General features: G+C 42.6%; 2 long non-coding RNA genes across 2 annotated transcripts; one reads left to right on the top strand and one right to left on the bottom strand.

The window, feature by feature from the left end:
* Positions 1-400: 400 nt before the first annotated feature.
* Positions 401-1239, bottom strand: LOC147365032 (uncharacterized). The gene is made up of 2 exons (XR_015135114.1): positions 976-1239; positions 401-888 (listed from the first exon to the last, which is right to left on the bottom strand). It is a non-coding gene; the product is annotated as an uncharacterized LOC147365032 (long non-coding RNA).
* A 7499-nt stretch (positions 1240-8738) lies between these two features.
* On the top strand, positions 8739-10407 carry LOC147365031 (uncharacterized). Its single transcript, XR_015135113.1, has 2 exons — positions 8739-9359; positions 9463-10407. It is a non-coding gene; the product is annotated as an uncharacterized LOC147365031 (long non-coding RNA).
* Positions 10408-10665: the final 258 nt, after the last annotated feature.

The following is a 10665-nucleotide window of genomic DNA, read 5'->3' as shown; positions in this document are numbered from 1 at the left end:
CTTCTCTGTCTGAGCACTTACCAAACTGTTTTGAGTTATCAGTTTACTTTTCATTCCTACAACCAACACTTTTTATTAACAGGGACTATTTGGGGAATGAGGGCTACACCACTTTTGAAATCTGTCTCAGTCTGGAGGAGCCGATAGGCTGAGGAGAAGTGGAGTGGTTAGACTACATGCCTGAGAGGCAGGCTGCCTGGGTTTCAATCTACTGTTGAGCAGTTCTGTAACTTCAGTAATATACGTAAATTCTCTGAGCTTGAATGCTTTCATTGGCAAAGTGAAGCTCATGAGAAGAGTTGTGAGAATTAAAGGGGTTCACAAATGTCTGGGATCACACCTGGCATCCACAGATCAAGGATGGTTTCTTTCACCTCTTTATGATCAGTGCTCACCAGAGTAGCTGGCACACAGGATTTATTTCAACATATACTTGCAAATGAACAAATTTTGTGGCTTTACAAAAAAAAAAAAGTTATAATGAAGGACAAATCCCAGAGCCACACCGCCACCTTGTGGAGGGATAAGGCTTCGGGAGATTTTCTGTGCTCAGGTGTTTGTATTCAGCTCTTCCTGCGGCCCCCACCACTGTGTCGCTCACAGCACAGAAGTACAAGGCAGAGTCACTCCCTACAACAGATGGTTTCTTCAGGTGGAAAGAGGTTTGGCTCTTGTTAAATTCAGCCTCAAAATCGTAGTTGCCTTTAACCAAGCTGTCCCCTCCGATGTATTTCAGAAGGAACTGGAGACCTTGATTGCCATACTGGACATACCAGAAAAGATAAGGGCTCCTCGAAACTGAATAGGTGCACTTCACAGTCACTGGATCCCCTTCAGCGACAGGGACCTCAGCTTGTGGCTGAGTTACCGACTGAGCTCTCAGCCCACCTGTAAAGTAACGCACATCAGTGAAGCTTCTGAAAAAGAACGTAAGTGGGTAATACAAGTGGAAAACGGGAAGGGAACGTCACTCACTGAGTGTAAACAGAATCCCAAGTGTCCAGATATGTGCAGAGGCCATGGTTCAAGCCGGGCTGGATCGGGGCTCCTTTGCAGCTCACCTTTGCTGGAGATATGGCACCACCCCAGAGACTATGTTCTCCACAAGCACAGCGTTTTACAAATGCCCCCTGGTGCTTCCTGGCACCTGTATCTTCTCTCAGTAGAGCAAGCTCTTCCCTCAGTCCTCCGTGAGAAGCAAGACAGCAATACCTCCTGCACTCAAGACAAACCGCACAGCGCAGCGCCCCCTAGAGCCCACTTAGAATCAGGAGACTTTCTAGAGACTTTCTAGCAGCTGAGCTTCTTGGAGAAGGCAATGGCAACCCACTCCAGTACTCTTGCCTGGAAAATCCCATGGACGGAGGAGCCTGGTGGGCTGCACCAGGCTATGGGGTCGCACAGAGTTGGACACAACTAAAGCGACTTAGCAGCAGCAGCAGCAGCAGCAGCTGAGCTGCTAACTAGTGACTCAGCAGTAAAGATTCCGCCAGCCAATGCAGGAGACTTCGGTTCCATCTTGGGTCAGGAAGATCCTCCGGAGGAGGAAATGACAACCCACTCCAGTATTCTTGCCTGGAAAATTCCATGGACAGAGGAGCCTGGCTGGTTACAGTCCATGGAGTCACAAAAAGTCAGACACGACTGAACACGCCTACACACACACACACCCCTGGAGCTTCCAGGTCTTATCACAGGACCGGTCCTCTGGATGTCTACATTTTCCATCGGTGTTCAAGGAGAAGAATCAGGGATGTGTGAACCAAAGTGGGAAAAAAATTCATCCTGGGTGGAACAACTTTTAAATGGTTTATGCTCTCTCAAGATAATACAGGGACAGAAAGAAGGGAAAAGCATATTTAATAGGATGGGGAAATAAATAGAAAAAAAAGAAGGGAAAGCATAGCGTTCAATGGAGAGAGAAAGAAAAGTGAGAGACAAGAAAAAACAAAATAAAGGAAAATAGTAAGGCAAGAGAAGATGAATGGTAAGAATGAGCTTATTTGTGTCTTTAGAAATAATTAAACCTCTTTGACCACAATATAACTTGGGTTTTTCTCTTGGTTAGGTCTGTTGGGACCCCTCCCTATGATATTTAAATAGTCATACAAGAAGAACTTGAACCTTCTCTTTAAACATTTTTAAAGAGAGAAGAGGAGGGATGGCGTTATGCTGCTGCTGCTGCTGCTAAGTCGCGGCAGTCGTGTCCGACCCTGTGCGACCCCATAGACGGCAGCTCACCAGGCTTCCCCGTCCCTGGGATTCTTCACGCAAGAACACTGGAGCGGGTTGTCATTTCCCTCTCCAATGCATGAAAGTGAAACGTGAAAGTGAAGTTCCTCAGTTGTGTCCGACTCCTCGAGACCCCATCAACTGCAGCCTACCAGGCTCCTCTGTCCATGGGAGTTTCCAGGCAAGAGTACTAGAGTGGGGTGCTATTGCCTTCTCCGGATGGTGTTATAAACTTGTTATAAATATGTGTCCTATTAAATAGTAGGTTTTACAGCTAAAACACTTCTATGAAGTTTTGCAAAAATAGGTATTTTCCACATAGAGAGACTACTTAAAACAGACCGGATGAAATACACATGGATTAAAAGTTGATGGTTAACTAAGCTTGAGGTATTATGATGATGACAAAGAGTTCTAAGGGGAAGACAGGCTAAAGTTTTACACTAAAAAATGCCACAGTAGCAGCAGAGTGATTATTCAAAGGAGTCGAACTTAAAGAAAATAAGCAAGTATCAGTATAAAGAAGTTGTTTCTTTGATTTTCCTTATTTTTCCTTTAAGTAATATCCAAAGAAACCATACAATTTAGAAAGAGGATAGAAAATCTGTTTGCTTTCAATCAGAAAAAAAAAATGTGGAACATAGCTATTTCTCAAAGCTTTGCTAAGGATCTCATACTTAACTAACTGAAACCTTGACCCTATTATAATGTCTTTCTTTGAAATATGTAAGTTATCTTTAAATAATAATCTTCAAGTCCCAAAGAGGCTTATGATGAATGGGAAAATAGATAAATTTCTTCTCTTTCTGTCTAGAGTTTAAGTGTTAGTGTTGTATCTTAAAAGGCAATGGCAGTCATCTCCAGAGGAATGATTGGGAAAAGCTTAAAGAAAGGAATATTTTTAAATACATGTGCAGGATTAGGGGAAATCTACAAGAGAAGGTAAAGCACCCCGGGACCAACAACAGTAAGTAGGCTTCACCAGTCCTAGGCTTGAAGGGACAGAGGAGGAAGAAATGATCCCAGCCTGGGAGACCTGTAACTGAGGTGGATCCACAGGACCTGTGGATTTCAGCACAGGAAAGAAAACATAGCAGAATATAAACAGGCTGACCACTGTTCCCTGCCAGTGGCTCCCACTGGGCCAAACCCAACTAGAAGCCAAAAAGACAAGTGCATTGAAGTCAGCCTCCTGGGTGTAGAGCAGGGTGGAGAGTAGACTCGGAGAGGAGAACAGAAAACAGCCAGTTCCCTGACAATGGGTTTAGGGTTCCCCTGTTGTCCTGTATGGATGTGAGAGTTGGACTGTGAAGAAGGCTGAGTGCCCAAGAATTGATGCTTTTGAACTGTGGTGTTGGAGAAGACTCTTGAGAGTCCCTTGGACTGCAAGCAGATCCAACCAGTCCATTCTGAAGGAGATCAGCCCTGGGATTTCTTTGGAAGGAATGATGCTAAAGCTGAAACTCCAGTACTTTGGCCACCTCATGCAAAGAGTTGGCTTATTGGAAAAGACTCTGATGCTGGGAGGGATTGGGGGGAGGAGGAGAAATGGACGACAGAGGATGAGATGGCTGGATGGCATCACTGACTCGACAGACGTGAGTCTGAGTGAGTACGGGGAGTTGGTGATGGAGAGGGAGGCCTGGCGTGCTGTGATTTATGGGGTCTCAAAGAGTCGGACATGACTGAGCGACTGAACTGAACTGATCAATCAGGCTAAATGTGGGTTTATCCTAAATGTCTGCTCAGGCATATCTATATAGAACTTTGATTGATGTAGCAAGATAAATAAGTCAAAACAATAGTCCAATATAGACTTTTGTGCCATAACTAAATTTTCCAGGTAATTGCCTAATCTCTACTTCTCCTCTCCTATACAGATACAGCATACAAAGCATGTAGAACTATGCCTAGATAGTGCAAGTGACTCACTGTGCTTACCTTCAACTATTTAATAATCAACTCCAAGAGACACAAATGAACTAAACCTTTAAGAGGCTACACATCCAAAGGATTCCTAGGGCATCAACTGAGCTTTCCGAATTGAACAAAATAGACTCACTAGCTCTTCTTCTTATGTGCTTTATGAGACTGATGAGGGTATTATTCATCAAATGTCTATTGTGAGCATAATGTTAAGCCCATTACATTTCTTGACTTATTTTTCCTCCTAATATTTTAGAGATAAAAATATTACAAGTTCAGGAATATTCAATTATTCAAACCATCCTTAAAGAAACAGAACAAAGATTTTAACCCATACTTTTCTGACTGTAAAAGCATAAATATCGATGAGAATGTCAATTTTAATCATTTACTTTTTTAAAATACCCTAAAAATTTAGAAAGTAATTCCATTATCCTAATAAAGTTATACAATCATATTCTTATCTACCACTTACCTTTAGAGGCTATCTTTTAATTGGGTGTATACCAAATACTGACTTCATATGTATGTGCCACTTCATCAAAGCAGCCCCTAGATCATTGCTTCTAGGAGGTTCTCAGACATTGAAAGAACTGAATGAGCTACTGACCCCAAGAAAACCTTAGCAGCAATGTGGATATGACCAGCAGCAGGCAGAGTAGATCAATCTAGGGACACCTTGGACAGCTCTGCGCCCACTGCCGTGGACTCTCCATATTTAGTCTCAGCCCTGCTGGGCATCTTTAGTCTCAGGAGCCTTAGAATAGCGTTCTCAACCAGGAATTTTTTATGAGAAATAAATCTCAAAAAAATGGAAATTTCTATATATGTACAAACTTCCAGGATTTGGGAGTACAGGGCATTTTACTCTCCTGTGAATGTTTCACAAGTCACCATCGAACTGAGAGCTTCATGATGCTTTTAACACTGTGCTGCCACTGAGCTCTCTTCTTCATAAATGCTCTCGCATCAACTGTATTTTCCCCTTCTTTTATTTCATTCTTGCCCCACTTCCCCTTTGGGTAAGAACACCTTTAGTGTTCTACATGTAAGCTGGAAAAAATCTGGTAAGAAGACTAGTTGTTGACAGTTTAAACAATAGAATCAAAACACCAACATAAAAGATAGGGTTTTCAATATGTCAATCCTCAATAAACTGAAAGGAACATCCTATAAGAACGAAAGGAATTTTCTGTCTCTTCTTGTTTGCCAAAGCAACGAGGGGCCGTGTGCTTATTCACTGTTTGTGCAGCAGGAAGAGCACAGGTGTGGAACTCATGGAGAAGACGCACACATGGCTCATATTCAGACATTTCATTGGCTGAAAAGGCAAGATTAACACAGTTTTAAACACACAATAACCCAAAACAGAATATGCCTAAAGAAGTGGCACAAACATATATCAATGTATATGTGTATACAATTTGGATGTTACTAAAAGCAGAGAATGGGCTTCCCAGGTGGCGCTAGTGGTAAAGAACCCACCTGCCAATGCAGGAGACATGAGAGACACAGGTTTGATCCCTGTGTCAGGAAGATGCCCTGGAGGAGAGCATGGCAACCCTCTCCAGTATTCTTGCCTGGAGAATCCCATGGACAGAAGAGCCTGGCAGGCTACAGTCCCTAGAGTAACAAAGAGTCGACTCAACTGAAGCAAATTAGCATAGACACAAAAGTAGAGAATAGTGGCAAAAGCCTCAAGATCTGGGCTCCTGAGTCTGGGATTCTCATATCAGACTGGGCTGAGCAATAGAATTGCCAGACAGACATTTACAGAAAATACAGACTTCTGGGTCCCATCCCTGCAAACTATGATTCTGTTACTCTGGAATGCAGGGGACAAAAAAATCTACTCTTTTTAACAAAACTCCAGAGACTTCTGATAAAAAAAAAGTGGGTATCACTGAACTATCCTAGGACTTTAGTCTGTAAAGTGGGAAGGAAAGGTCTGGGTAAAAAGACAAAGATAATTTAACAAGGATTGGGTAGTATATATTACAACTTATATTGTATTTAAGTTTAAAAATGTGGAATAAGATTGAGTTTACTAATATTTCATATACTAGTTGACACTGGCATCCTCACTTAGTGTGTACATCAAATTGTAATAAGTAAAATATCCTGAGAAGGACTGAGGTTTCAAACTCAGGGCTGTTGGTAGTAGCTATTCACTCATTTGTTCCCTTTCAGCTAATTATACTATTGAATGTTAACTAAAGTACACTTTACAAAATGTGTGTGTAACTCCATGGACTATAGGCCTCCAGGCTCCTCTGTCGATGGAATTTTCCAGGCAAGAATACTGGCGCAGGTTATTATTTCCTACTCCAAGGGATCTTCCTGACCCAGGGATTGAATCCACATCTCCTGCATTGGCAGGCGGATTCTTTACCACTGAGCCACCTGTGTCTTAAAAAAATTCCCACAAACAGTGAAGCTGGCAGATAATATTTAAAATGCAGAAAGCAAGAAGAAAATATCAGAGTGGACATGACTCTTCCTCTCTGCTATTTTCTTCTTGCTTTCTGCATTTTCATTTTAAATATTATCAGCCAGCTTCATTCTCTTCGTGGGAATTTTTTTTAAGACACAGGTGGTGCAGTGGTAAAGAACCAGCCATTTTACAAGGGAAAGCAAAAATAATCCAGGCATATTTCAAAAGAAATGGATCAAAAGTGTTTCAGTTATCCAAAAGACAATTTTAAACATGAATTCACAGAACCATTATTGAAACACTCCATAAAAACTTATTTCCCTGTGTACTTTTAGTATATATGGTGCTGTGCTGTGCTGTGCTTATTTACTCAGTCATGTCCAACTCTTTGAGACCCCATGCACTGTAACCCTCCAGGCGCCTCGCTCCATGAGGATTCTCCAGGTGAGAGTACTGGAGTTCTGCTCCAGGGAATCTTACCAGCCCAGGGACTGAACCCAGGTCTCCTGCATTGCAGGCAGATTCTTTGCCATCTGAGCCACCAGGGAAGCCCAAGAATACTGGAGTGGGTACCCTAACCCTTCTTCAGGGAATCTTCCCGACCCAGGAATCAAACCGGGGTCTCCTGCATTGCAGGCTCATTACAAGCTGAGCTACAAGGGAAGCCAATTACATATAGTGTTTGGATTCAAATGTTTTTCCTGATAGTGAAAATGGAAATGATTGGGGGATGCTGAATTGGGAGTAGGCGGGGAAGCAGTTACTGTTCGTCTTTCTTCCACATCCTGCAAATGCTGTGACCTCTCCTTGTTTCTGTTCAGCTCTTCATGGATTCCCTGCTTCTGTATACCTCAGAGCACAATAGTAAACCCCTGCATCTGCCGTCTGCATCTGGAGGATGAGCAGTGATGAAGAGAACCTCTCATACGTCATGTTGTAGCATCCCTGTTGAGAAGGCCTTAAGCCCTTAATGAGGAGTCTTGGTGCAAATCCTGGGAAGTGAAGGTACCAGAGGAAGTCATAAACATCGGATATAGAGTGATTACAGGAAATTTCTGCCACAGCTCCCTCCAAAGAGACCACAGTGGGAGACTGAAATACTTGCTCCTTGCTCTCTGCAAATACAGGAAACAAACAAACAAAAAGGTTGTGACTTTGAATTTTAAAACAAAGGCATACATTTTTCCAAGACCAGATGGTGAAAAGGCTTACTCACCCTTCCAGAGAGAGCTGAGGAGGAGACCCAGCCACACTGCTTCTAGAGTGCTCTGCAAAGCCATGGCCAAATTGCAGCTGGTCTCAGGCCAGTTGCCCCAAGTGTGACATTCACAGGAAGCTGATTATAGGCTGCCTGTTTTGCATTTTCTTCTGTGTCATGACATCATCTGTCAGAATCTGTGAACCAAGAAGAATCACTACAATTCTGAGGCTACTTAATAACTTCATCTGTACTTTGTTCTAAGTAGGGAGTCTTAAAAAAAGGAGATGGCCTGGAGGAGGAAATGGCAACCCACTCCAGTATTCTTGCCTGGAAAATCCCATGTACAGAGGAGCCTGGCAGGCTACAAGTCCATGGGGTCACAAAGAGTCAGACAGCACTTAGCAACTGAGCACACACACATCCTCTCAGAAGTCACCACAGCTGTGCATGTAAGAAGGCATTAAGCATTTAAGAAGCTTGCTTCCTTCATTAACTGTGTCAGAAAGAGTCTCGAAATGATGGGAGGAGACTGATTCCTCATTCAAACTAAAGTGATAGGTTCACACAAAAAAGTACGCTGAACTTATCACATGTAATATAATGCTATGCTAATATATTAAAAATAATGATCATGAAATCTTAGAGCCCGTGGTAGATGAGCAATGCATATTTTTAAGGCACAAAAATTACAATGTAAATTACAATATTCATCAAAGTTTTACTCTTTGCATCCAAGGTGATTTCTGGAATAAGTATGGAAGGAAAATCTCACTTATTTTTTTCTGTAACCAAAAGAAACTGGGTCTAGAAAGACCCAAAATTGCATCTGGAAATGACCTTTTTCGGATAGTGAAAGTGAAAGTCACTTAGTCCTGTCCAACTCTTTGTGACCCAATGAACTATACAGTCCATGGAATTCTCCAGGCAAGAATACTGGAGTAGGTAGCCGTTCCCTTCTCCAGGGGTCTTCCCAACCCAGGGATCGAACACAGGTTTCCCATATTTCAGGCTTTTGGATAGTACCTATCTTCATTTTGTTGGAGAAGGAAATGGCAACCCACTCCAGTGTTCTTGCCTGGAGAATCCCAGGGACGGGGAATCTTGGTGGGCTGCTGTCTATGGGGTCGCACAGAGTCGGACACGACTGAAGCGACTTAGTAGTAGTAGTAGTAGTAGTAGTATCTTCATTTTATAGCCTGAGACTGTCCCATCTGTTTCTAATGAGGGCTTAGTAGTTCTACCTGTGGGTTTTATACAGATTTTACTGGGATTTTACTTGAAAAAGAAGAGAACAGAGTTCTGGCCATTCAAGTTTCCTACAGTAGCATTTATATGTGCACCAGCGCCACCTAGTGGGCTCCATGGGAACTGATGGAAGGTCATGTCCCACGCAGCCTCTGAGACGGTCTTCGTAGCTTCTCACAACCTGAAGACATGTTTTTGCCCTTTGCTTTTCTTCAAATTCCTCTCCTTTATTCAATATCCATAGGGATATGAAGACTATAGAGAGGAAATAATCACCTTCTTAGAAAGCCTTCTGGTTAACAAAAGATGTTCCTCATTCAGGTGAGTGGTTATTTAAAATACACTTCCATAGAGTGGAATGTTTCCTTTCTTCATCCTAAAATGGTTGTTTTATTCATTTCCTTTTCTATCTTTTTCTTAATAGTCTCCTGCGGGGGGCCGGCGAGAGGCACTCCACTCGTGACAAAGGTGATGAGGAAGGAGGCTCAGCATACGCAAAGGCGGGATCGAGCCTCAGGAGTCCCCCTGCATATTCTCGAGCATCTACCCCCCAAAAAACCAGAGTCTGCCTACTTTATTGCTTTGTGCTCTCACCTCTGACTTTACTGGGGACTGTCCCCCACCACCATCTCGCTCTCTCTGTCAAAGAGTTAACTTACAGCTCCAATTAATAAAGTTCCTGGGCAATTAGGAGTGTTTAAATCCAAACCCTTCAGATAGCTCCCTAACTCACCTGACAAGTTTACCCAGACTCCTACAGCTATGCATACGATTGTTTACAGTCTCCCAGCCTCAAGAGGCACGGGAAGCTTAAGATATTCAAATAGCTTAGAGCCTCTCAGAGAGTTAGAGACTATCAGAATAAAACTAGTAAAAGATTTCATTGATGAGCCAATGCTTGCTGCCAAGTTTCCACATCCCCTGTACTGTATCCTTGAATGTGTATTAATTAATATAGTTGGTATGTAGAAAAGATAAGTAGTGGTCTTGGTGTTAGCAACTTTAAACCCTTAAGGTAATAAATTATTTCCTTTGTTATAAACCGATTACACATCTGCCCCATAGGAATGCAATTTTATCTAACACCTTAGGAAGATGGCGCCAAACCTTAGAATAATTACTCTTAGAGAAAATAAGTCTTATGGTTGACAAACCTTTGTCAAGAGCCATAAAATGTTAATAGGCCTTCTGGCCAGAAGATGATGTAAATCACCTAAACCATTTGTATACGATAAATTTGCAGGAAAGAAACCCTGGTTTTTGATAAAGATCAAAGACTGCTGACTTTGTATCCCCTATTAACCTCTATGTGTAACTTAGGGTATAAAAGCCCCTGTTGAAAATAAAGCTACGGGCTTTGCTCACCAAAGCTTGGTCTCTCCATGTCATTCTTCTTCTCAATTTCCAGCTGAGTCTCCATCTGGAGCGCGGAGGTCCTCTGCGACTATTTATTTGCCTGGGCTTCTAAGACCCACTGGAGAAGGTGTCTAAGGTGGGGTACCTTCCGCTATTCAAGAGGGCACCTGCGGCCTCCATGGTCAGAGCTAACCTGGTGTCACAGGTTATATTGATTTTCCGCGTAAACCAAGCTACTCAGCGTCTTTTCTCCACTGAATTTTCCTACTGA

The sequence above is a fragment of the Bos grunniens genome, chromosome 10 (assembly GCF_055505025.1).
Source record: "Bos grunniens cultivar Pamir isolate PY7600 chromosome 10, Bosgru_T2T1.0, whole genome shotgun sequence".
Taxonomy (NCBI): Eukaryota; Metazoa; Chordata; class Mammalia; order Artiodactyla; family Bovidae; genus Bos; species Bos grunniens.
This window is presented reverse-complemented; position numbering and strand designations above follow the sequence as displayed.